At 37.8% G+C, this 27,281-nt stretch overlaps 1 protein-coding gene across 1 annotated transcript in view; it reads right to left on the bottom strand.

Annotated features, from left to right (window-relative positions):
• RABGAP1L (RAB GTPase activating protein 1 like) overlaps positions 1–26,153 on the bottom strand; it is a 741,419-nt gene extending 715,266 nt beyond the window's left edge. The window contains exon 1 of the mRNA XM_034667692.1: positions 25,948–26,153. The gene's annotated coding sequence lies outside the window, so the exon portion shown is untranslated. The remainder of the gene's footprint in view (positions 1–25,947) is intronic.
• Between the last annotated feature and the right edge of the window lie 1,128 nt (positions 26,154–27,281).

The raw sequence follows: 27,281 nt of genomic DNA, 5'->3' as shown, positions 1-27,281 counted from the left end.
TCAAATAAATAAATTAAATCTTTATATATATATATATATATATATATATATATATATAAAATAAAAATAAGATAAAAATATGTCAAACTTCTATAAGCCAAGAACATACTTCAATATGTCCTATTGAGAGAACAATGAAAATAAATAGCTGGAGAAACACAGACATGAAACTCATATTGACATATGAGTCAAGTACTACAACCTGAAATAAATTCTAATCTGTTTTAGATACAGTTATCTAGTAACTATGCATGTACTTTGGGGGAAAAAAAATTCTCCATATCCTTCAGCTTCACAAAAGTACAACAGTATCCCAAATCCCAGGTGACAAAAAGATGTACTTATACACGTTGTAGAAGATTCCTATGTACCCTAAAAATAAGAAAAGGAGTGGTTAGAGGGTGAGGCTGTCTGGACAGTGGGGATATCCAAGAGCATCACAACGCACCACGGCTGGGTTCTATGAAAATATCTTCATTTAACTATAGTAACAAGGCATTTTCCAGCAGTCTAAATAGTAATAACTTCTAGTTCCTATCTCCTCTCACTTTCTGGTTTCCAACCACTAATGCATCAAAACGCCCTAGAGGAACCACTGACCTTTCAGCTCAGTTCCACTATGAGGTATTTTCTACCTTCCAAAGTGAAAATTTTGTATTAGCATACTTCATAATGCAGAGTAACTTCTGCAAAATATTTTTTTTAATAAAATGTCAGAGAAAGAGAGGGAAAGGAGGGAGAGAAAGAAGTTGGGAGGGACAGGCCTAATGCAAACAACTTAGAAAACTTGACAAAACCATATCTTAAAGGCTTTCTTCAAGTACATTTTTAAAACCAAATCAATAAATAGTAACTGGTTCAAGAAGAGCTCCACAATTCTTTCCCCAAAGAACAATGCAATTTAGTACCAGGAATCCCAGACTTTGTTACAATTTCTAGCATCAAACAGACTGTATACAATTAAACCTATGTTTTGACCTTCATTCTATAGATAAAGGGACTATTTATCCTGTTACACATATTCAAATCTTAGCAAGGTACCTTAGGATCTCCCTTAATGTTCCTGAGCAAATGAATGTATAGCAAGATACCAGTCAACAAATATATACTAAACAATAATTATGTACAAAGTATTCATATATAAAGTTTGAGGTCAATGCTTTCTGCTACACACTAATATACATAACACATCTCTTTCAAAATATTAACATGTTGGCTCAAATAAATTAAAGCTACTTCAAATGGCACTCAAGGCACTTGAGAAATAAGTATTCAATTATGACAGTTGACCATATGCTCCCTTCCCCCAAAATATAGAGAACATTATTCAGATTTCACTCTGACAAGAAAATGAAAATCTACACCTCGTGGTCTGAGTAACATTCGTATGGTCAAGTCTGTAATAAAGAGCACATCAGCATAAAAACGATAGCCTTCTGCTCTCAGGAAATGAGTAGATCAAAGAAGCAATATTAATTTGAAAGGATACATGTTTTCTTAAAAGTATAATTTAGGAATGTAACATGTATACTGTGTGTTTAATGGGGCAGTTGTAATTTTTAAAGATTTTAACAAAATCTAGTTGGTTGAGAACTCAATATAACTCACAAATAACAGTTATTTTATTACTATTATTTACTAAACACTTACTATGAACCAAACAGCGTCCTCGGGCATTCTAGTTATCTTTTTGTTTATATTCACAACAATCACTGAACTAACTACATTCCCACCTTGCAAAAGAAGGACTACATTCAAAAGATTAAGTAATTTGTTCTAGCTAATACAGCTGGTTAAATATGGAGTCCAGATTTGAAGCAACCAAATCAATACCACTTTGCAATGGTCTATCTCCTACAATGACTGCTCACAGGTCAGTTCAGATACCCATCTCAAGCCCAGTGGAGGGGTGGGAGGGTTAAATAGTTTAAAACATGCCTGCCTAGTTCCTTGCCCAAAGTTTCCATCTGAAGGGACTGTGGCTATGGCAGGTGTCATGACTCGCTGCTTTGAAAAGAAAACTGATTCTTCTGTTCTTCCACTTCTATGTGGGAGCTTTCACTTCTTGCTAGGAGAGTGCAATACTGGAATCCTCACCACATTTCCAATCTACCTTTACCAGTAATAAAGCTCAATACTTCATTTTGTCCCACATTTGGCACCTTGTTTCTGTTCTCAATTAAGAACCTGGAAAGGCGGGGCGCCTGGGTGGCGCAGTCGTTGGGCGTCTGCCTTCGGCTCAGGGCGTGATCCCGGCATTCTGGGATCGAGCCCCACATCGGGCTCCTCTGCTGGGAGCCTGCTTCTTCCTCTCCCACTCCCCCTGCTTGTGTTCCCCTCTCTCACTGGCTGTCTCTCTCTCTGTCAAATAAATAAATAAAATCTTAAAAAAAAAAAAAAAAGAAAGAACCTGGAGAGGTGCAGAAATTACTCCATTAGACCCTCTTGAACCTTCAACTGGCATGCACAGTACAGCAAGAGAAACATGTGCAGTACAGGTTTGAGATCAAGCAGCTGTCATTAATACTAACAACATCAGGTCAACCACAGGGGTGACTATTATCATTTGCAAAGTCAGTGACAAAACTTTTTTTAAGTTTAACCATAAGGTTTCAGAGATAATCTATTTTTGAACATGAACTTACTTCAATACATGAAATTTTCAGACCATTTGGTCTGACCACTTTGAAAAAAACCTAAGTTAACATCACTAGCTTTTTTGTTGCTGCTCAGAAATTGGACTCTGCCAGTGCACTTAGTCCCCCATTCTAAGCCCAAGCCTTATTAGTCTTGCCCATCTTCCCTTTAACAATATAGGAGCCTTCCTAAACCTTTACTTACTTCAATGAGCCAAATCTGATCATTTCCTTGTGTACTGAATGCTTCCAACTCAGGTTTTCTCTATATTCCAAAAACTGCCCTGGTTATGCCCTAAGCATCTTCTAGTATTGTTCTCTGTTCACTGGCTAATAAAAACTAGCAGGGCAGTAAGCAAGCTGATCATGGCATACCGAGCAGTCATTAAACCAGAGGTAAAAACCAAGGAGAAAGAACATAACAGGAATGTGGGAGGCAAAGGAAGAAGAATGCAATGTTCCATGATCTGACTGACTAATCTGTTTTTTTCTCAAACCAGTATAGATGTATCCCCAGGCATAAACTGAGACATGGTGGGGATACACTAGGAAAATGAAGGGGAATGCTAAACTTGGTATGTAGTATCAGCTTTCTTCACTCACTCCAATATTCCAAAGTTAACAGACCAGCAGTGAATGTATCTTTTCTGGTAGTAGTTTAAATATTTCTATATTTAGGGGCACCTGGGTGCCTCAGTTAAGCAGCTGCCTTCGGCTCAGGTCATGATCTCAGGGTCCTGGGATAGAGCCTCACATCGGGCTCCCTGCTCAGTGGGGAATCTGCTTCTCCCTCACCCTCCCCTCCCTGCCCTGCCGGTCATGCTCTCTCTCTCTCTCTCAAATAAAATTTTTTTTAATTTCTATATTTATATAATCAGTATGCAAAGAAACACAACATTCATATGAATTCTTAAGATAAAACAGAGAATTTAAGAAATTTTCAAGCTACCCTGAGGTACATCCTGAACTTCCAAGGAGTACTCTTAACCTCCTCTGCTTTCGGGGTTCTATGCAGGTAGTTTAAAAAGCCCTATTTACGGGGCGCCTGGGTGGCATAGTGGTTAAGCGTCTGCCTTTGGCTCAGGGCGTGATCCCAGCGTCATGGGATCGAGCCCCACATCAGGCTCCTCCGCTATGAGCCTGCTTCTTCCTCTCCCACTCCCCCTGCTTGTGTTCCCTCTCTCACTAGCTGCCTCTATCTCTGTCAAATAAATAAATAAAATCTTTAAAAAAAAAAAAAAGCCCTATTTACACAAATTTGGGAAGATAAAATCCCAATAGTTGGATCTGTCTGGATTAACAACCTAGAAACTTTCTCCAACCCTTCTAAAAAGAGTCAATCACTGCCTCTACAGTGCTTCCACAAAATTTTACATTAACTTATATTCCTACCCTAACATTTATCATACCACATAATTGTTTGAGTCTATCTCATCAATTACAATGAGTTCCACTAAGACAGCAAGTACCCTTTATTCATTATTGTATTTCCAGCTCCCAAGAAAGTGTCAGCAACACAGTACCCCATCTGACAATATCACACTTGTTGAATGAATGAATTAATTAAACTTACACCTTTCAAAGAACAGTAATTTCTCTCTAGCAAGATCATTTCAACAAAAAGAATTATTTTAATGTTTTCATTACATTAGACAATCCATACAAATACCAAATCCAGATCCATTTTACAACTATAATGGGATATGAAAAGCTAATTCATTCACCCATAGTCAGGAAACCACATTCCATAGATTTAATATAAAGGCAAAAGCAAAAACACTAACTGCATACGGTTCTTTATATAAAGTATACTCTTTCAAATCAGAGAATTTCTGGTCATACAAAAACAAAACTGTAAAATGGAAAAGCTTTACAAATGATGCCTGCCATTCTGTTTATCTTAGCACATCTTATTAAGGGCAAGAGATCTTAAGACATAACAAATCAGAATCACAGTATATTAGCTTAGCTTTAATTACCTATGCTCTACTTCTAGATCTACACTTCAAACCTATTTGGTTCTCCAGAGGGCAAGTTTCTCTACTTTATGCAGACTCACAAGGAAAACCTTAATTACTTTAGGGAAAAAAAAAAAAAAAAACTACAATTATTAATAATAGTGCCTATGATCTTCCTAGCTTTTCAAAGCTTTCCATAAAATGATCAGAATTCTCAAGGTAGTGTCAATGAAAAATGGATGAACTATTTTTCAAAGGATAAGCAACATTTTCTCCTACATTCTAAAAAGGGCTCTATTTATTTTAGTATAAAATTTACATGTTCTAGTATTATCATCTCAAAAATTTAAATGTCCTATATTTTACTGAATAGATGCATACTTAGATGTACACATTTCCACTTAAAAATATACAACAGGGTACCAAAAATGTAACTAAGTGGAATTTTATTAGTTAATACCCCTGCAATGTCTGACACATTATATGCAATTAATAAACACTTGATTAATTAGGTCTACAAATACTTAAGCTTATTATATGCCAGACACTGCTCTAAGCACATAAACCTAACAGATATGGACCTCGTCTTCATGCAGCCTTCAGTTTTGTGAAAAAGACAGAAAATCAACAAACACACAAATACATACTTCTCAAATATGGCAAGTAGAATGAAACAAAACAACAAGGTCATATTAGTAGGGGATAGGGTATCCTACTTTATACTCGAATATTAGGGAATATCAAGGATGCATCTCTGAATCCAGGCATTTGAGATAAGATTCTCCATCCAAAGATTTGGGGGAAAAAATCCCATTCCAAGTTATGGGAACAGCATGTAGAAAGGCCCTGTATAAAGTTTCAGAAATCAAAAAGCCAGGGGCACCTGGCAGCTCAGTCGGTGGAGCATGTGACACTTGATCGCGGGGTTGTGAGTTCAAGCCCTACACTGGATGTAGAGATTACTTAAAAATAAAATCTTTAAAAAAAAAAAAAAAAAGGAAATTGAAACGCCAGCATAACTTGATCACAGAAAACCAAAGGAAGAAAAGATTTCTTAGAAACTGGCAATGGGACAGATACTGCAGATTTGTAGCACATGTCAAAGATTTAAGGTTTTATTCTAAGTGTACTAAAAAAAACTAAAAACCTAAAACAAAGCATTATAGATGAGGCATGTGCAAGAAAAACCAAGATACAGAATGCCAGAAGGCCTTGGTCCTACATCAAAAGCTTGGTAAGGGACACATAGATTTCAAGTTAACATATAGATTTCAAGTTAAGGTGCATACGTGTTCAGTTTTTCATGATTCCCTGCTTTAATCAACTTTTAAAATTAACCCATCATCTTTCAGACATCAGCACTCTCTCCTCCCCTTCCCTTTATATGTCCATACTAGAAGAACAGTAAAATGGTCAAATAAAATGGAGAATAAAAGTACATCATAAAGACAAATTGGGAAATCAGCCTCTGAAGGTTGGGATGAAAGGGGAACAGGGGTCTATGCAGAAGATACAGACATTCTGAACTATTTAAATGTTTATCATGTGGATTATTTTTAAATCAAAACAGACTACATTTAACAAAAAAAGACTATATTTCTCACTAGAAAGCAATTTAAAATCATATAACTGCTTATCAAAATATCACCAAAATCTTTCAAAAATTATTTCCACTTCATTTTTCATCAAAATGAAAACATGAGGATTAGCTATTATTTGTGAGATTAACAATCCTTGTGGGGTGCATGGGTAGCTCAGTCAGTTGAGCAGCCAACTCTTGATTTCAGCTCAGGTCATGACCTCAGGATAGTGGAATAAAGCCCCCAAGCTGGGGGTCTGTGCTGAGCACAGAGTCTGCATGAGACACTCTCCCTCTCCCTATGCCCCTCCGCCACCCTCACTTGCTCGCTCTAAATAAATAAATAAAATCTTTAAAAAAAAAAAATCCCTGAAACTTCTACCTGAAACTCAAGTATGCTGAGAATTTCCTTGTAAGTTTCTACCTACAATATTCTATTTGATAAACATTTTCCATTGTTCATTGAAACATCTTTCATCTCTACCAAGTGAGTTTGAACATTAGTGTCCAAAAAGAGCTAGAAGTCAACATTTAACTCTAATTTTTTAGAATTTAAAACCAATTTTAAAGTAAATGTACATATGATCCATCCACAAAAATCCGTCCCAACTAAATACCCAAAAACACGTGAAAATACAATTACAAAGGCACATGTATTAGCATTGTTTTCGGGGGGGGGGGATGGGAGGAGGCAATCTAAACACGTAACAATAAGGAAACAGTTCAGTAAGTTCCATGGTATTATGCTGCCACAAAACTATCACAGAAAGATACTCAAAATATACTGTCTATTATAAGCTCATTTCTTTTTTTTTAATGTGTGTATTCATCAAACACTATACGGGGAGAAGTAGAATTTCACTTTTTACTTTATTCTTCTTTTAAATGTATCACAATATATTACCCAGAATTTTAAAATAAAGCAGAAAACTTCAAGAAATAATTATTTGAAGATATAATTTTACATTTCTTGAAACAGGAAAAATGATTTTAAGTAAAACCAAAAAGAAAATTTAAAATTACCCTCCAAAGTACTTTACTTCTGTCATTCTCAAAGCAAGGTGCATATAATTTTCTCCATTTCAAGTGGAATATTTACTTACTGAATAGTCCCTACCAGCAGACTCTGAAGTTAGACTTAAAAGGATTATAAGGCATCTCCAAATCTCTCCACATTTCACAGACCCTAGCATCAAACCCAGAAGGATGGCAGAGAGCACTAACAGATCCCTCCTCTCTCTAAAATCACATTTCAATGGAGTCTATGAGCCCTAAGAGGCCCTCTAATTTTGGACATAAGTGTATTTGACTGATGGAATCTAGGTATGTATCCATGCCCTAGATGAAAAGGGGGCTGGGAATAAAGCATCTAACACTTTCAGCTTTTAGTGAAAAGATGGCTCTGACTCATAAATTGGGGAAACACGTCAAATACAAGAGAGGGGTTCAAATGTTAAAAAGAAAAAAAAAAAATGACAAATGTTCACTACTCATAACCATGGTGGCATTCAGGCAACCACATTACCCTAAATGAGAGTTATCAAGACTATATGGTAGGGAAGCCTAGCTGGCTCAGTCGGAAGACAGCGAGACTCTTGATCTGGGAGTCAGGAGTGAAAGCCCCACGCTGGGCGTGGAGCCTACTTAATAAAAGAAAAAACCCATATGCTATCTAGAGTCAAAATATTATACCACAAATAACTTGTTGGTTATAAGGTAATAAACAACTTTATAAAAGAACGATTAGATTTTGTCACCACTTTATCCAGTGATTAATCTCAACATCACTAAAACCAAGACAATCAGACATACACCTCTAGATATAATGCACTATGATCTACACAGCAGCAACTATAAATACTGGTGCCCAAAATGTTTTAATTTAAACAAACCTTTAAATCTAGCTTTTAGATTACAGGAAATACAAAAAACAGACAACAATGAAATAAGCAAGACAAATGCAAAATGTGGTACATTTTACAGGACAACTGGCTAGATATCTGGACAGTCATGAGAAGAAAAAGGAAAGGGTGGGGAAATGTGTTACTAAATGCAACTGCATAGTCCTTGATTATGTCTTGATCTGAACAAACCGGCAATAAAAGACATTGTTATGGGCTGATCTATGCCCCCCCCAAATTCATATCTTCAAGCCCTAACTCCCAGTACCTTAGAATGTGACTGTATTTAGAGGTAGGGCCTTCAAAGAGGTGATTACGTTAAAATGGGGCCATTGGGATGGACCCTAATCTAATCTGATGAGTCCTTACGGGAAGATACAGAGGGCGCAGGGATGTACACACACATCCATGTGTGAAAGACCATGTAAGGACAAAGAGAGAAGGTGGCCACTGGTAAGCCACCGAAAGAGTCCTCAGGAGAAATAAAATCTGCCAACACCTTGACCTTGGACTCAGTTTCCAGAACTGTGAGAAAATAAATTTCTGTTGTTTAAGCCACCCAATCTGTTGGTATTTTGTCACAGCAGCCCTAGTAAACTAAAACAGACACTTCAGGTACAAGCAGCAAAATTTTGATACGGGATAGGTTTTTTACAATACTAAGAAATTGTTAGGTATGAGAATGTGAGAATGTGTTATGGTTATGTACGAAAATGTTCTTATGTTTTAAAAATGCATATAAATATTTACGGATGGGGTCCCTGGGTGGCTCAGTTAGTGAAGTGTCAGACTCTTGATTTTGGCTCAGGTCATGATCTCAGGGTTGTGGGATCAAGCCCCATGTCAGGCTCCACACAGGCATGGAGCCTACTTAAGATTCTCTCTCTCCCTCTGCCCCTCCCACCCTAAAATAAAAACATAAATAAATAAATATTTAGGGATAAAATAAATCAATTTTTGTAATTTGCCATGCTTTAGCACAAAAAGACATGAAGATAACAAACATAAAAACTGTTAAATGTAGTTATGTGGATATTAAGGTAACTATTTACTCTTTCTTATAAATTTGAAATTTTCCATAATGAAAAGTTAAAAACATACCTATATGAAACTGATTTAAAGAGAAATGAGGGGTGCCTGGGTGTCTCAGTCAGTTAAGTGTCTCCCTTTGGCTCCGGTCATGATCCTGGAGTCCAGGGATGGAGCCCCGCATCAGGCTCCCAACTCAGTGGGGAGTCTGCTTCTTTCTCTGACCCTCCCCTCATACATGCTCCCTCTCTCACTCTCTCTCAAATAAAATCTTTTTTAAAAAAATTAAAAGAGATAATTAATTGTACAACACAATAAAGATTCCCAAAATGAATGCCCACAATTAAAAGACATTAAAATGAGGAACAAAAGGAACACAGAAATACACAAACTATTATACCTTCAATAAATATTTGTTGAGTTCATACTATGCACTAAGCACTGTACATACAGAGGTGAATAAAAAAGACATGGTCCTGCCTAATGGGGCTTATAATCTAATAGAGGAAAGATGTAATAAAACAAAATAAACAGAAATAAATACAAATAAACAGAAGAAAAAATGTAAATGTGTAAATTTTTAGAAACAATCTTTTTAAAAAAAAAAAAAAACAAATTCCTCTTCCAGGAGTTCCTCAGAATTCTATTCTGGGCATCTTCTAGTCTACTTAGACTCAATTAGCACTTTTCAAACCCAAACATCTCTCAAGTTTTATAACCATATGTCAAATTGCCTACAGACATCTACAATATTTACTTCCTAGACATCAAACCTTGAGCTCATACTTTCTTTCCCCAAAACTCTGTTCCTCCTTTAATCCCTCTTGATAAGGAGGGCCAGAATTTCTTCTCTCACCCCTAAATCTAATATGTCACAAAGTCCTATTGATTTTACCTCACAAGAACTTCTTAAATCTGTTTATTCTTCTCCACCTTCACTACTTCCACCTTAGTTCCCTTACTGGATTACTGTAATAGTCTATTCTAAACTGCCCTCCTGATTCCAGCCTTACTTGTCTCCAAATTCATTCTAACTAAGGTAAACAAGCAGCATCCAATATTATCATATTTTTGTTAAATAAGATTTTTAAATTACTCTTGCCAAATATTGAAGCATATTTCCTTCAAGCATCACCTAAAAGGTAGTCCTGTAATAAAACTAGCCCATAAGAGTAATTCTCCCAGCTAAATAACCCCGGTTTAAAAAAAAAAAAATTACCTGAATTAAAAACAATACTTAGAAATATTTGGGAAGCACAGTGTCTTAACATTTCTCCATAACATTCAACCATCACCAAAATATGTTACACATAGGGCTGTCAGATAAAACACAGGACACCCAATTTAAATTTAAGATAAACAATAGTTTTTAGTATAAATATGTCCCAAACATTATGTGTATTTTTACTTGCTAGATCTGGCAACTTTAGTTATACTAACAAAATTATCACAGCAAGCAAAACTTGACTTTATTTATGCTTTTTTCATTATAGAGTTTACTTAAATTTAGAAAAAAAAATTCCATAATCCTATCCCACTAACACAATCAGCATTTTAGCACATTCCTCTTTTTCTTTAAATGTTATATTCGCCCTTCTTTAAATATATAGGCATTTCCTTATGCTAACACATAACCTGTTTTTCTATCTTTTCCCTTTTTTTCTGTAGTTATTTCTTTAGAATACTCTCAGAAATAAAATTACTAAATTGAAGGTTTATTAAAAGGTTATGAGTAGTCTAACAATTCTAGATACATACTGCCAAATTACAAATTACTAGCAGTATTTGATATGCCCACTTTACTAAAATAATAGCCTATGTTATTAGTAATTTAAAAAAAACTGAAGTAGGTACAAAATAATATTTCACTTTGCTTTAATAAGCCTTTCTTTGGTTACTGTTTAAGATCTAACATTCTTCTACCAATTGCTTATGTTTCTTCTGCTATCAACTATCTGCTCATTTCCTTTACCTATTTTACAATAAAGCTTTCCGAAGTAAAGAATGAAAGTACCAACTGCCTAAAGTTCTAGTCACACAGACCAAACGAAAAACTAGTTTATTTCTTCAATCCTCATCATCTTCCAGAAATTACATTTTTATGTACTCTCATTTTATATAAATTATCTCAAGTTTCATTTAAATAACTCTCATGATTAAAAATAATTAAGAAGTTGCATTGACTCAAATTTCCTGATATTTAAATACCATTTCAGTTCAACCTAGTACTTGGATATGCCAAAGAAACTTAATTAATTTGATCATGGAAACAGAAATCATGTTACAGATCTACTTTCTTTAATAATCCAGATACACCAAGAAACCCGATTTTGCAATGAGAGTTTACTCTCCAACGCTGTCAGTAATCTTGCAAATATAAATATGCACTACTGGTTTCAACAGAAGACAGTAAGAAAGTAATTAAACAAGTCAGCACAAATTCATCAATGCCATTAGAACAGACCTCAAAGCTCACAACAAGCTAACAGCAGGCCTTTAAATGGCAGGGATTTTTGATATAACCTAATTTAATCTCTTTCCTCTCCATCCCCCACCCATTTTGCAAAGGAAGAAATCAAGGCAAAATGAAGTGAAATAACTTTCAAGAAAGTCTTAAAGCCAGTTAAGAGCAAGAATATCTGCTTCATTCTGCAATCAACCAAATTTTATTGAGTGCTTTATTCAAAGCTCTAGAGATACCAAAAGTGAAAAAACAGGGGTACCGGGGTGGCTCAGATGGTTGAGCAGCCAGCCAACTCTTGATTTCGGCTCAGGTCCTGATCTCAGGGTTATGAGACCAAGCCCTGCACTGAGCTCTGGGCTCAGGGGGGAGTCTGCTTCAGGATTCTCTCTCCCTCTGCTCCTCCCCCACTATCTAAAATAAATAAATAAAAATTTTTTTTAAGTGAAAAAAACAGTGAGGTCCTTGCTCTCAAAGAGCTTACATGCTACTAGGGGATGGGAAGGGAAGGAAAGAGAGAGGGAAGGAAGGAAATTTCTATGACAGAGATAAGTATTTTGAATTCAAATAGAGGGCAACGTGGGAGAACAAGACTGGAACAGGGGACCATTTCAGATTGGGTGGTTTGGGAAAGGCTTGGAGAAAATGAAAAAAGAGCTGAGATCTGAATGACAAGAACACAGGAACAGGAAAATAGAAGGAGAGAACATTGTGATTAGAGATTCTCTTACATCCAAGTATTCATCAAGGTACAGCAAGGGGTAAAGGGTAAGGGAGAGGGGGTTGACAATCCTCTCTTTTTTTTTTTTTTTTATCAAAACGTGTACCATTTAAATATAAAAGACATTACAAAAAGATTTAATAATAAATATGGCACAAACTTGATTTTTCCCAAGTGATAGAATTAAAAGATAAAACACTATCACAGGATAAGACACTATCATAGGAAAATATCTAAATCATGAAGATTAAAATTCACTACTTAGAAAGATACATAGAATAATTAACCAACATTTAAATGTTATCTTCGAAGATAAAGTAAACACACTTTAAAAATTATTGGTAATTTTTTAAATTCTTAGAAGATATTAGTGAAGGAATTAGGACAAGATAATTCTAATAAAGATTTTCAAATAAGATGAAAAAATTAACATTAATCATAAACTTCCATTTCCGGTGCGCCTTGGCTCAGTCGTTAAGCGTCTGCCTTCGGCTCAGGGCGTAATCCCTCCCGGCGTTCTAGGATTGAGCCCCACATCAGGCTCTTCTGCTGGGAACCTGCTTCTTCCTCTCCCACTCCCCCTGCTTGTGTTCCCTCTCTCACTGGCTGTCTCTCTCTCTGTCGAATGAAAATAAAATCTTTAAAAAAAAAAAAAAGAAAAAAAAGAAACTTCAATTTCCAACTTTTCTATTAACTTTTGACACCAGCATATACAACAGCCTAGGACTTTTTTCCAGCAAAACTATGTATCTTAAATGATGCTAGAGATACTGGGCTCAGAGAATAAGATGTTTGTTTCAGCCAATAATTCTGCTCTTTTTAAAAATCAGTTATTTTTAATACACATATATTACTTTCCCACTAGTCAAGTTCCTGAAAGACATGGCTTATGCCTCCTACCCCTATACATTCCCCCATAGCACAGGGCCTTGCAAACAGCAGAGATACAGAGAAGGAAAAAATACATTATTCCTAGAATGTCTTAACACATTATCACAAAGGAACAATTCAACAGTCCGTAAGCCTTGAATAAACTGACCCAGCTCAATGAAAAATAATTCTCTCATCAAGTAAGTAGTTTACTATCCTAAGCATTTTAGTAACTAAGAACAAAAATAAAACAAAAAAATACTTATCTGGTTTATGAGGTTTTAAGACAGAATATAAATGTTATGCCATATCTGATCAATCTGGTTCCACCCATAAACCTTCATATAAAGCCACAGGCCCTCCATGTCTCCTGTTTGAAGTCAAGAGTACTGGCATAAAATGTCTGCCATCATTCCCCAGGTCATCCAATTCTCCCTCCCCTACTTTTCTAAATCTTTATTTAATTTTTAAATGATCTCTATGCCCAACATGGGGCTCAAACTCACGACCATGAGATCAAGAGTTGTATGCTCTACCAACTGAGCCAACCAGGCATCCCTCCTTCCCTCGCCCTATTTTTTGGTTTGCTGCTATCAACTGAAGTTACTAAAGGTGTGCCTGGGTGGCTCAGTCAGTTACATGTCTGCTTTCGGCTCAGGTCATGATCCCAGGGTCCTGGGATCAAGCACAGTGAGTTGAGCTCCTTGCTCAGCAGGGAGTCTGCTTCTCCCTAGGCCTTCTCAGTCTCAATCTCTCTCAAATAAATGAATAAAATTTAAAAATAATAAAATAAAATAAAGGGGCGCCGGAGTGGCTCAGTCGTTAAGTGTCTGCCTTCGGCTCAGGGTGTAATCCCAAAGTTCTGGGATAGAGCCCTGCATCGGGCTCCCTGCTCCACTGGGAGCCTGCTTCTTCCTCTCCCACTCCCCCTGCTTGTGTTCCCTCTCTCGCTGGCTGTCTGTCTCAATCTGTCAAATAAATAAATAAAATCTTTCAAAAAAATTTTAATTTAATTTAAAAAAATAAAATAAATTTAAAAAAATGAAGTTACTAAAAGCAAGGAATACTGAGGATTCTGGCTTGGTTAATAGGGCCAAGAATACCTACCTAGTATAGAGCACCTTCTATACACCAGGCACCTATTTTATTTCTTAAATTTCATAAAGTCATAAGCTATTATTACTTTCACTTTACAGATAACATAAAACCACAAGTAAAGTTACTTATCCAAGGTCACACAGCTAATAATTCTGTCGGATTCAGGATTCTTTACTCCCCAAGAAATAGATCAATAACAATCCCATCATTAAAAGGCCAAGATGATGGCCATACGAGGCATAAGCATCAACATAAGTGAACAAGGTCAGAAAGCAGCAAGGCCAGGAAAAGAAACTCTAGAATCTCTTCCACCTACTGTAAATGCACTGCCATCATAACAATTAGAAGTTTGACAAGGAAGAGGAAAAGTTTTCTGGTTGGTAATCCAATTTGGAAACTAATTTGCTGCCATCTAGTCCGAAGATTGTATTTTTATATAGTAGTTATTTTTCATTTTAAGATATTTTCATTAATAAGGTTAATGACAGATCCAATTCAGCTCTAACATAGTTTACAAATTCACTTAAAACATATTACTGAAAATCCTAAGGCCCAAAACAAGAAAAAAGAAAGGGGAAAAGAGAGAACATTCATGAGAATTTAAATATGTGCCAGGACCTCTGCTATGTCTCCTCTACATTCCTTAACTTACTCAAGACAAGTAACCCTAGAGGCACCTGGGTGACTCAATCGGTTAAGTGCCTGACTCTTGATTTCAGCTCAGGTTATGATCCAAGGGTTGTGAGATCAAGCCCTGTGTGGGGCTCTGCACTTAGTGTGGAGTCCGCTTGTCCCCTCTCCCTCTGCTCCTCACCCCATTTGCGCTGTATCTCTAAAATAAAAATAAAATCTTTCAAAAAAAAGAAAAAAAAACCTATGCAGTTAAAAACTATTTTCCCTATTTTACAGATAGACTTCCCCAGTGACACAAAGAACCAAGATTCAAACCTAAGGTAGACCAATTTCAGAGCCCTAAACAAAAGTTTTTGCTCTTAAGCCTATATCGTAGTTTAATGCAGAAACAGGTAACGTACAACACTGTATTTTAGTATCACAACAGGGAGGAAAACAGAATGCTCTGAAAGCACGTATGAGAGATTCTACAGTTTCAGCGAAGGATTTCAAGATGACGATATCTACGCTAAGACTACAAATACAAGCCATCCAGAACAGAAAGGCCATCTAGGAGTGCCTGGGTGGCTCAGTTGTTGAGCGGCTGCCTTCGGCTCAGGGCGTGATCCCAGAGTCCCGGGATCCAGCCCCACATCAGGCTCCTCCACTGGGAGCCTGCTTCTTCCTCTCCCACTCCCCCTGCCTGTGTTCCCTCTCTCACTGGCTATCTCTCTCTTAAAAAAAAAAAAAAAAAAAAAAAGCCCATCTAATCCACACTCTTTAAAAATACCTGGTACCCAAATGGTCAAGGACCCTAACTCTGATATATTTTATGAGCAAATAATTTCTAACCGATGTTACATAACAAATACCTTGCCAAACTATGTCTAGTATTTTGTAAAATCTGCAGGTCTATGTGTGTCATATATAAGAAGAAAACTAAATCTATGGTTATTCAAAGCCCTCTGGAAATCAATCATTCTGGATAAGCAATTTGATAACTGAAATAAGAGTTTACCCTCTAGTTTTCATACTACAGTTGGCCTCTGAACAATGCAGGGGTTAGGGGCACCCGACCCCCTTGCAGTCAAAAATTCACATACAACTTCTGACTCCCCAAAAACCTACCTATTAATAGCTGATTGTTAATAATAATAGTAATAATAATAATAAGGAAGAAATAACTGACTATTTTAAATAAAAGCTCTTCAAATGAAAGAAAAAAAAAATGGCCTGTGGCTGACGGGAAAACTTACTGGTAACACAAACAATCAAATAACACATATCTGATATGTTATATGCATTATATACTGAATTCTTACAATAAAGTAAGCTAAAGAAAAGAAAATGTTATTAAGAAAATTATAAGAAAGAGAAAATACATTTACAGTACCATACTGTATTTATCCAAAAAAAAAAAAAATCCACAGATAAGTGGACCACTGTGCAGCTCAAAACCACATTGTTCATCACTCTACTGTATTCCACATAAAAAAACATTCTAAGGTAAATATTTTCGTGCCTTCATAAACGTACTACACAGACCATATACTTAACCTTTTCTTGGCAAGAGAGAATCTGAAAAAATTTCATTATTATTCTATACTATTAGAAATATAATTGATATCTTAAAGCTAATTAGATTATGTAAGACTGTTTTCCTTATGCTATCTATGGTTTTCAGATTTGGGGTTTTTTATATATAGTTTTTCTTATTCTTCACTGCTATCATCTCAGCAATCTCACTATTCTGTTATCAATATGTACGTATATGACATCTCCCCTCTTCTACATTATTCCTCCTAATCTGCTAACTTAGAAACCACAAGCATCATATTTAAAATAAGTTATCAGTAAGAGCTAAAAAGCTTTATTTATAAAGAATTACTTATACAAATGACATCTACTTTGGGTATTTTACAATGATTCAGAGAGATGAGGAGCTGCCTACACTGGGTCTACAAAGGTAAAGAGTTACAATTTCAGATTTTCATACCTCTAGTTAAAATGTCTCTCTTGCCTTCTTTCAACTCAACTCAGATATTTCAGGCAGCCGTACCTGAAACCCCAGACCAGGTTACGTAACCCTCCGAAGCTTTCCTATACAACACATTCTATCCCGCCCCATCCTTGCTAAACTCCACTGTATTTATGTTTCTCCAAAATTACTGTCAGCTCTGTAACAGTCTCTTACCTGTGCTTCTCGAGCACAGAACCTATATTCTGCCATATAAATGCTTGTTGAATAAAACAATGTCAGAGAATGAAATTGAATTTATGGCCGTAAAGCCGTAATACTCCATACAATTAAAAACGACCTTTCATACCCATAATGATATTAACTTTCTTCTGCAAATACACACTTAGGATATCTAAATTTAAGGGAAAGTCATACAAAAATTATTACGTACAAGCATGTGACAATATATTGCTTAACCTTTTTTACCCACCGCACCCTGAAAAACATCTTATCTTAGGGGGGAGAAAGGAAAAATACATAACTGTATTTTTTGCAGGCAACTACATACTTCTGTTCAACCTAAGTGCAAAGAATTGACATTTAAAGAATAGTGATTATTGATGATCCAAGCTAAAATAAAAATTACCTTGGCTGTATCCAGCTACTTCAGGTGTTAGAAGAAACGTCACCATTACAGGACTCATAGATTCCTGATGTTGCAAGGGTCTTAGAAGTTACCTCATGTTATAATATATACTCCTCCTAACTGCAGAAGAATTCACTTTGCTAGAGATCATGCCATCCATTTGTTATTCAATGCACCTCTACATTTTTTCTTTCCTCTTTCACTTAACTGACCCTCTGGACCAACACAAAATAGGTCTTCTACTATGCAAATTGTAGTCTTTCAAATATCCGTTCAACTTACTTTAATATTACAAAGTAATATAGGTGCTTATCTATTTCCAAGACTTTTTGGCTCCTCAAAAATTATCCAGTAAAATGAAAACACGAGGCATATTTACAGGTGTTCTTTTGTAAACCTTAGGTTTCTCAATTCTCATAACCACCCTATGAAATAGGCAACATAAGCATTATCATCCCATTTAAATACTCATCAATAGAGAGTGATAGTTTAGAGTCTCTATGAAGCAGATTTAGGAGCAAAGGAGACCTGCCTCTTATGAGTTCAATGATTCTAAGCAAGTTACTGACCTCTAAGCCGTTTCCTCCTCCACAAACTGGGAACGATAGTATTATAGCTCCTACCCCATATAGTTATTGTCAAGATTAACTAGACAATGCACAGTATCTCATATAACTAATCCACTAAACAAGTAATGTTATTATTACTATGCAAAAAAGAAACCACTTTTTTGGTAAATCACTTTTTCTCTCTGAATTTCACAGCAGTGCTGGATCAAGAATTAAGGTCCTGTGTTCTACCTACTTTGTCTTCCACAAAACCAAAAAATGTTTTTAGTTATTATCAGCTTAATGATTATTTTTGTCCATCCCCATCCCAACCACGATTTTTTAAGTCTACTATTATCCTCTTCCAAATGAAATTCTCCGAAGTACAAAAATTGCTAAGCCCTCTATTTTAAAAAGTAAATTCTCCTCAGTGGAATATAATAAAGTTCCATTACGATTAGCATGCAATCAAATTTATATGTAAAATGGGAAGTACCACATTAACTGCTAAACAAACTGGTTTCTCTAACCTATTATTAAATTAACATTTAAAAATTTTATCTGATATCTCCAAATGGTAGAGACTGTTATTTTACTGTTTGTGAAAACAACTGTAACAGAAGAAACCTGTTTCACCTATCAAAATTATTGACAATGTTGACAAGAAATATAAAATGCATTTCAGAATTTAAAAGAAAAAAAAAAACAGAGGCCTAGACTGATTTGTGAAAAATTAAGCTACATAACTCATGCATAAAAATTTTATAGGTTAGCTCATATAGGTAAACCAGTGGTCCTAGGGTTTGAATAATAATAATATTCTAGAATACTGAGGGGAAAATGGATGGAGGAAAGAAGACATTAACTGAATTACAATTCAGTACTAACTTGATAAGCAGTAATTCACCTTTCCACAAAGAGTAGGACAAAGGCAAATCAAAACATTAGTCTAAACCTGATCCTTAACAGTAGGGCAAATAAAAACAAAGACTTAAAATGAAAGAATACAGTTCATGAGGGAAAAGCTTTGTGGAAATAGTAAATGAATGAGGTCTGATAGCCTCAGATGCTGAAGTAACAAAATCACTATAAAACAACCTACGAAACTGTATTGTCTGCCAGTATATGTAGAGGCTCCTTCAGTGGTTGACTTTTCACTAAACAAAAATATAATCTATTCAAAATGTCAGACCAGGATAAATTACTCCAGAAAGCCAACTCAAGGAAATTCCTGGTAACCACTCTAAGGACCATTTGCATTTGTACCATGCTCTTAGTTAAAGGGCCTCAAAATGAAGAATACACCTTGAAACATGGAATATTCTATATGGTTTATCAAAAACTAGTGTTCTCTTAAGCCTGCAAAAGTGAAAACCACAGGTTTCTATTTTTTCTAAAAATAGTATTTGTTATTTGCATCCCCTGTGGTAAAAGTCTGATTCTGAAGTCCTGCAATTTTGCTTACTGCTGATAATGAGGGCAGAATATGGGTGTATATGTGGGGTAGGGGAGAAGTTGAGAAATCCTTCACTGGTACATGAATGTATCCTACACTTGCCCTTTTAAATAGGCTCCTTTCCTGGAAATTTGGCGCACACACGCATACACACACACAAAAAAAAAATCCCTTTGGAGATTTGCATTACTTTCATATTTGTCACTATTTCACGATAGCCTTCAAAGAATCCAACCACTTGTTCTTAACCGTTTGCCAGGCAGACTGTATTTTCACCACAAATGTCAACAACTAGTGGGTGGTGTGCATGTGTATATGTACATAACACACATTTATGTGTATGTGTATATCTGTAGAAAATACATAAATTAAAGACATTAATATCACAGTTTGTATCACAAAAAAATGATGGTAGAAAATTTGGAAGGATTTTAATAAACTCTATTTGGGAAGCCTAACACGTCTCAAAAAAGAAAAAACGGAAAACAAAACAAACAAAAACCAACAACAAAAAAAAAAAAAAAAAAACACCCGGGGCTGACATAATTAGCTCCTCCATTCAACCGGTGTGAGGCATCTGGGGCGTGCTGCATCTGAACTCTTTTATCACACTGTTTGGGGCGTGCTATCCTGTGGAGCAGTTCATATGCAACTGCCGAAACCTTCTAAAATGATAGGATGACATACTTTATATATCAGAAGCTTGAATAAATGAGGAAAACAGTATGGCAACAAGACAATTCGGTATTTATTTTGGAACAAAAGCTCGTCCCAAAAATTCTTTGTCAACCATCCAGAAGTAGCCCAGCTTTTACCAACCAAGCAGTTATTTACTGTAGCGACTTCATCATCAAGATTACCAAAATTTTCCACACGCTTCTAACAGTCTCTGTATGTGTTGTTACCTGGGCAACACTCTAAAAGGGCTTTTACCTTTACAGACTGGGAGGTCAAAAAGAAGTAAAGCTTCTTCAAATTAACTGTGCACCATTTTAATTAGAAGCAGTAAGTGTGAAATCATCAGAAAACAGAAAACCGTCAGAACTACCACCAGTCAATTCGATTAACAGACACACCTTACCGTCACGTACCTTCATTTCTAGCTATCCAATTCACCTGTGGAACAAGGAAAGCTCCATCCAGGACTTCAAAACATCCTTAGTCATACAGGCTGTCAGATACATAAACGCTGAAATTCAAGGAACTTCTTTGAGTAGAAAAATAATCTATCAATCCCTCACATCTGGCTGTGGTATGAAATACCCTGCCTTGCTGCCCTAAATTCTGAAAGCTAGTCAGCTCAGCCATGGATCTGTAAAGGCTGCCTTTCTGCCAAACCAGAGCTGCCTCCAAAAATTAAGATTCAGTCATTTAGAAATCACATTTTAGAAGGCACTTTGAAAATACTTTCAAAACTGCTTCCTCCTCAACTACAGCCAATTTGATGCTATTTGGCAAATGAAAAATAATGGTATCTCCTTACAAAGAAAATATTTTCCATTACTTTCCAACAGTTTTAGGACTGGTAAACTTGAGGTTGCTTCCCTAACACTAATAATTTTTCGCTTCCGCTTTTACTCTAAGGATATTCAAGTGCTCTCTGGGTCATATTCTAATCAAGAACACAGCATACAAAGCTTCTTTAATGTTAAGAAGTACCAGATGATGCCAGAGTCAAAAATGAAAGATAAACTGAAAATCAGAAAGGAAAACTGGCATTCAAGGCTCTTCACCATCCAGTGCTGCCTCTTTCTTGCTTAGCCCTCTCCCTCTACGCCTTTGATCAACCTGGCCCTAGGCTCAGAAAGGCCTTTCTTTACATACTATTTGTCTATTTCCACATGAGCATATCCTATCTATTCTTCAAAGCATGGTTTAAACATCACCTCTTCCCTCATTCTTACAACTAAAAGAAACTGCTCCCTCCTCTCTCTAAACTCGCCAGTGCCTTATCTTTATTTCTTCACCACACTAACTTTCTGCCATACAGTATCTTTGTTTCCATATTTAATCCCCACATAAACATAAAGGCCTTAGGGTCAAAGTCCATGCCTTATTCAACTCTATTCAAACTGCTTAACATTATGGCACATATTAAACACCTCAACTGAACTGTATGAATGGCTTGAGCTAGGAGAGAAGTCCACTAGAAACAACTCCACAGATTACTAGGATTCTGGAGACCTGGCTTTGTTAATAACTAGCTATATCACCTTGAACTTCAACCCTTTAGAATGTTCATTTGCAAAGTGAAGAGGTGGACCAAACCAGTTTTTAACTATAGGCTGTCATCTATCATTAGCTAGCTATAAAATCAATTTGGGGGTCAAAACCCAGCATTTTTTTAATGAAATGAAATAGAACAGAAATATCAATGTGTATTGTAGGCAGTAGTGTGCTGAAAATGTTCAACAACTGGCTATACAAAGGGGAGAAAAAAGCCCTTAACTATACCGTTTGCTGACTTCCCTGGTGTAAGTACTGTCACACCACGAACAACTTCAAGCTACCAGCATGAAGTTCAGTAGTCACTGAACATGGAGCTAGGTGGGAAGAGAAAGGCACACGGCTTCTGCAAGGCAGTATAATGAGCCAGTTCCAGCAAGGTTCTGAAAAGATAAGTATTGTTTTGCCAAACTTTTCTTTCAACTTTGCATGCACGCACATGAGTGTGGGGGGAGGGGGGATTGAATCAAGGTATAAAATGTGTTTCTTACTCTAAGTCACAGTCAAAACAGTTTAATAAACATTCAGCGAAACAATCTCCTAGTCTCTTCCATGTGTCCTACACAATGCAATAAATCTTATTCTTGGGTACGTATGTAATTTCTTTACCACCACAATTTATTTCTCTTCAAAAATTAGAGTTACAGAGACGTCTAGTGATATCACCAGACGCAACTTACAGGGAGTGGAAATTTGACTTAGGAAGTATCAGAAAAGGGCCAATATTCTCAGCCTTTGTTCAGTCCCACACAGTAAGGCACTCCTACTAGTAGCTGTGGCTCATTTAGCAAAGGGTTGAGGGGAGAAGAGGAGAGGAAGAGGAAATGTATAGTATGAAAAAAAATCCAAGTAACTGTGACATTTGTGCCCATGTCCCCATTTCACTGAGAACTCAGGTACAAAGAAAACCAGTGCTGTAAAAAAAGTAAACTTCTGTATCTGATGTTTCCCAGCCAATTTCTCCAGCACAATCCTGCATCCCCAAGTAAGATCTCCATTACTGAGAACTTCCTACTAGAATTAAGTTTCTGCCAGGGACTAGAGACATGTACTTGTTGAATTTAGAATAAGCAAGGAAAAAAAAAAAAAAAAAAACCACAGCACAGCCAACAGTTGTTAGACTTGATATTCTGGGAAAATCAGGCTTTTATTGAAAAAAAAAAAAAAACCTTTCTTACTTCTTATTTAAGCTTACTAAACTGGGTAAGGAGAGGGGAAGTTTCTTGAATATATTTTTGGCTGTTCTATGTCTATCACAACAACACAGTCTGTAACCAGATTTTTCATGAGTGTTTATAAAAAACTGTGTTTTCTATTTTTAAAGCTATTTAGAAAACAAGGCTCAGAATTTCAAATAGACTAATAATCGTAGCCCAAATCTAACTCCAAATCAACTAAGTATATGCCTAGAAGTTTCCAAGGAATATCCCCAAAAATTACACCAAAAAGCAACAAAAGATGACAAAAAGGAGTCAGCATGAGCACAAACTTGCTATACTCAAACAATTTTGGCATCCTAGCTGTTGAATGAGTGCAATATGGAAAATAAATGAAATACGAAAAGGTAAATGTTGAGATAAAAGTTCTGCTAAATTCCATAAACTCTTCCTTACTAGGGGTCCACTGAGGTTCACATACGTATACCCAATTTCAAATACTAACCATAAAGTGAAAATTATTTACCACTCTGAAAAGCCATGAGTCAAGTCAAGCAATGTCTTCTTCCACGTTCACAATATTAAACCTCTCCTCTAAATGTGAGCACGTTTTACCATAACTTAGGCTCAAGGCTGTACTTTCTCTGCATCTACTGTTAGTGGCGACAAGCGTCGTAAGACTATCTCTGTAAGAAGTTCCTGAGCTATCTTTGCAGTACTAGTGGCTCCTACAGCCTTGTGTTACTGGTCGTCCTCAGACCCAGTGGCTGAACCATTTACACAAGGCAAGAGCTACCTACAGGTAGCAACTCATTAAAGCTTGTGAGGCAGAGCAAAGAAAGAAAAAAAAAAAAGCTTTGTGCCTGAGAATCCTACAGACTACAGTAACTACTTTATTCTCTAAACACCCTCTTACCAGCAATAATCATCCCTACACCTTTTCAAGACAATGATAGCATGGAATGCAGACCCAGTTCTACACCCTCAATGCCAGAAATTTTTGCTACTTAGCTACTACTCTCTTCAAAGTTCATCTCTTGAAGCTTGGCTATCTCCCACTCATAATATTTTCTCTTGGCACAACAGAATTCCTTCTTTTAACTACTCCATTAAGAAGAGATAAAAGGGCTTTCAGCTTTAACGCTGTATCATCGGAGTTCAAATAAATATTCACTAATTGAACAAGTTGAAAAATGGGTTAAAGCAAAGAAAAAAATTTTAATTACAACTTTTTAGAAGTCAAAATTGTACACTGGTGAGTAAATATGAAAATTTTTGTTTCATATGCCTTATAAAATTCTGTCAAAGAAAAACAGTATAACTACTAGAGTGAAAAGAAAATTATCTTAATTAAGAAACATTAGCAAAGGAACAAAAATTCTCAGAATATCAAAACTATAATATATAAAAGTTCCTATCAAATAACTCAGGCCAAAAACAAAAACAAAACAAAACTTCATACATGTATTGTCACACCTTTTTACGCCGGGTGGTGTACTCACCATATGTCCCAACAGTACTGGGATCTACTACCTTCTTTCCAGCTTTCTAATATACAATGTAGGCTATATAATATGTTCACATATAAGCACTGCCCAACTACATCCACTTCTCCCTAGATGACTTATTAATACATCATATCAGAGCACATTTTGAACTGATTTAATATAGACACCAGTCTCTCAGGAGTCTCAACTAACTCACCAAGCAGGTGAGCATTTAAATAAATACAAATGGATGAAACTCATCTGGTCTTCCTCCCTTGACAAATTTCATTGTCAGTTTCCTATGGGACTCTATTGAGATAATGAATCATAGGCCAGTTTTCCAGCTCTAGCAGCTTGTGGACCAATATTTTCCATGGACAAAATCCACCTCCAATCTGACCACGAGCAAACTTCATTTTCGTATTTTCTGGCATCATTATTGGATATTCTACAGAAGTACAGCAGAAGCTAAATATAAACACCACTATAAGAAAAGTCAGAGCGTTCTCACGAAATTGTTTTCAGAACTGCAACAAGCAACTACCTACCTCCCACCAAGTACAAGAAAATTTAAATGTATTAAAAATCCCTAAACCTTCCTGTACCAAAAATGCAGGCCCTGAAATCAGTTTCCAATCAGCGCTGAAATCTCTCAAGCAAGCAAAAGTTCTCCTTACCATTAATTAGTGTAATGAGGCTGGCGTTTCTCTCCACTTTGAAGGAAACCTTCAACTCCGCAAGTGACCACCTACATTTCGGTACATTTTCTAAGATAATCTTGAGAGGTACAAGAATACATAAGTACCTGGACACACTGCCCTGGGATCAGAAACAAACTCTGTCAGTCCAGTCCCCTAGCATCCAGCCACCTTCCGCTGGCCGGTGGCCCCTTTCCACATGCTGACGCACTGCCCAGCACTGCACCGCTGGCGACCAGTGCAAAGTACTAGGCCAGTCTCATAAACTTTGACTCAGTTATCAGGACACTGAGCACCCACACCTGGACAGAGGATTTTCGTGGCCAGGCGGTCAACTCCAAAGCGGGGCATTCCCTGCAGGTAGAGATCTGCCCCGGACGCAGCCCATCCCAAACTGCAAAACCACAAGCATCAACAGCAGGAGTGGAGCGAAGCGCCGGGCGGAGGCAGGGGGAGCGCGAGGGCGAGACGCGGTCACGAACAGAAGCCTGAGTATGGGTTAAAAAAATACCCTAACCACACGCCCCCCGGACGCAGGGCTGCTAAGACCGCGAGCCCGGCAGCAAGCAAGGCGCCGCGGCGGAGGCGGCGGCAATGTCAGGAGGGCACAGCTGGGGGCAAGCGCCCAAGTCCCCATCCCGCCCCCAGGTGAGGGGCGCCCCGACTCCGCCCGTTCGCCCGGGCCAGGAAGAGCGACCAGCAGACAGAGCCGTGGGGTCCAGGAAGCGACCGACAGTCCCGAAACACCCGTGCCCTCTTCCCCATGGCTCTCGCATCCCGTCCTCGGCCCGGCCCCCACATCGACCCTCCCCCGGCTCAGCCCCGGCGCCAACACCCCGGCCCGGCCCGCGGCTCCTGGCCGCCCGGCAGCCCGCCGGCCCCTACGAGGCCGCCCTCGCCTCACCTCCTCACGTCTCCGCGGACAGGGCCGGAACAACTCTGCCGGGCGCCCGCGTCCCACCCACCGCCCCGCGCTCAGCGGCCGGGCCCGTCCCGTTCACTCCGCAGCCGCCAGAGCCCAGGGAGGGCGGAGGGAGCAAGGCGGAGGGAGTGGAGAAGTAGGGGGAAAAGAGGACCGCCCGGCAGGAAGAGGCGAGGGAGGGGGCGGGCCGAGGAGGAGGCGGATCGGGAGCGCGCGCGTCCGGGCCCCTCAGCGAAGCGTGCGCGCTCCTGAGGGCGGAGGNGGGGTCGGGGGGGTCGCGGGGGCCGGGGGCGTGAAGACCTTACAGAACCCGGGTTGTCAGCGTGGGGACCTGGGAAAGAGCGAGAAGCGGTCGCCGTCCCTCAGAACCTTCCGGAGGGGTAACCGCGCCTGGAGGGGTAACCGCGCCAGGGCCGGGTGGGCTCACGGGCCTGCCCAGCGGTTAGCGAGTTCTTAGAGAATTATAAGTTTGGGGCGACTGTGTTCCCGCTCATAAACTGGTTTACATATTTTCACTCCTAATGCCCAGTAATCCTCAAGGAAGTCACCTTAAAGAATACTAACTTTTCTCGCCAGTTACTCTTCTTTCAAGGTGTCTTGTGTGCTTGTCAGGCGCTCCCTTGCAGGTTCGTTCTGTGGGACTCGGGAGACTGAAGAGGGAAAACACCTGCAGTGTATTTATATGAAGAAAACTCAAATCTTTCTGTCCTTTGGGGTAGTAAATTTGGGAGTGCAAATTAATAAAGATAAAATATACCAACTCTTTTTCCTTTACAAATATTGTATACTGATCCTTGAATTCTCAGTATCCTCCTTCGGAGATCCTGCAGCCAAAAGTGAACTGTAAATTTTCCTAATTTCCATAGTACTTTGTTTCTATAGGTTTGAGGCACCGAATATATTCAACCTTATCTAGGTAAATCTGTGCGATATTTTATCCCTCTAGAGAATCTTTGAGGAACTGCTTCATTCATTTTTACATTTTCCACAGTGCCTAGCATAGTGCCTGACTCTAGAAAGTACTCCATAAATGTAATTACATGAATAAATGAATATAGTGCAGCAAGAGTTAAGTGTATGTCCAATGATTTAAGCTCTAGAATAAATAGTTTAAAATTCTCCCTTCTGCCCTACTTCCCCTGCAATTTCCCCAACTAGATCCAAAAACTACCCTGAGAAATACAACATTTGTCCAAAGGGCCCTCGCTCTTTTTTTTTTTTCTTTTTCCTGATTTAAATGTCTAGAGATGCTGGGACATATCAAGAATGTTGCAACTATTTTGTGTTTCCCCTATCTTCTGGGCTCCTTCCCTGAA

This window comes from Ailuropoda melanoleuca, chromosome 8 (genome assembly GCF_002007445.2).
Source record: "Ailuropoda melanoleuca isolate Jingjing chromosome 8, ASM200744v2, whole genome shotgun sequence".
Classification (NCBI taxonomy): domain Eukaryota; kingdom Metazoa; phylum Chordata; class Mammalia; order Carnivora; family Ursidae; genus Ailuropoda; species Ailuropoda melanoleuca.
This window is presented reverse-complemented; position numbering and strand designations above follow the sequence as displayed.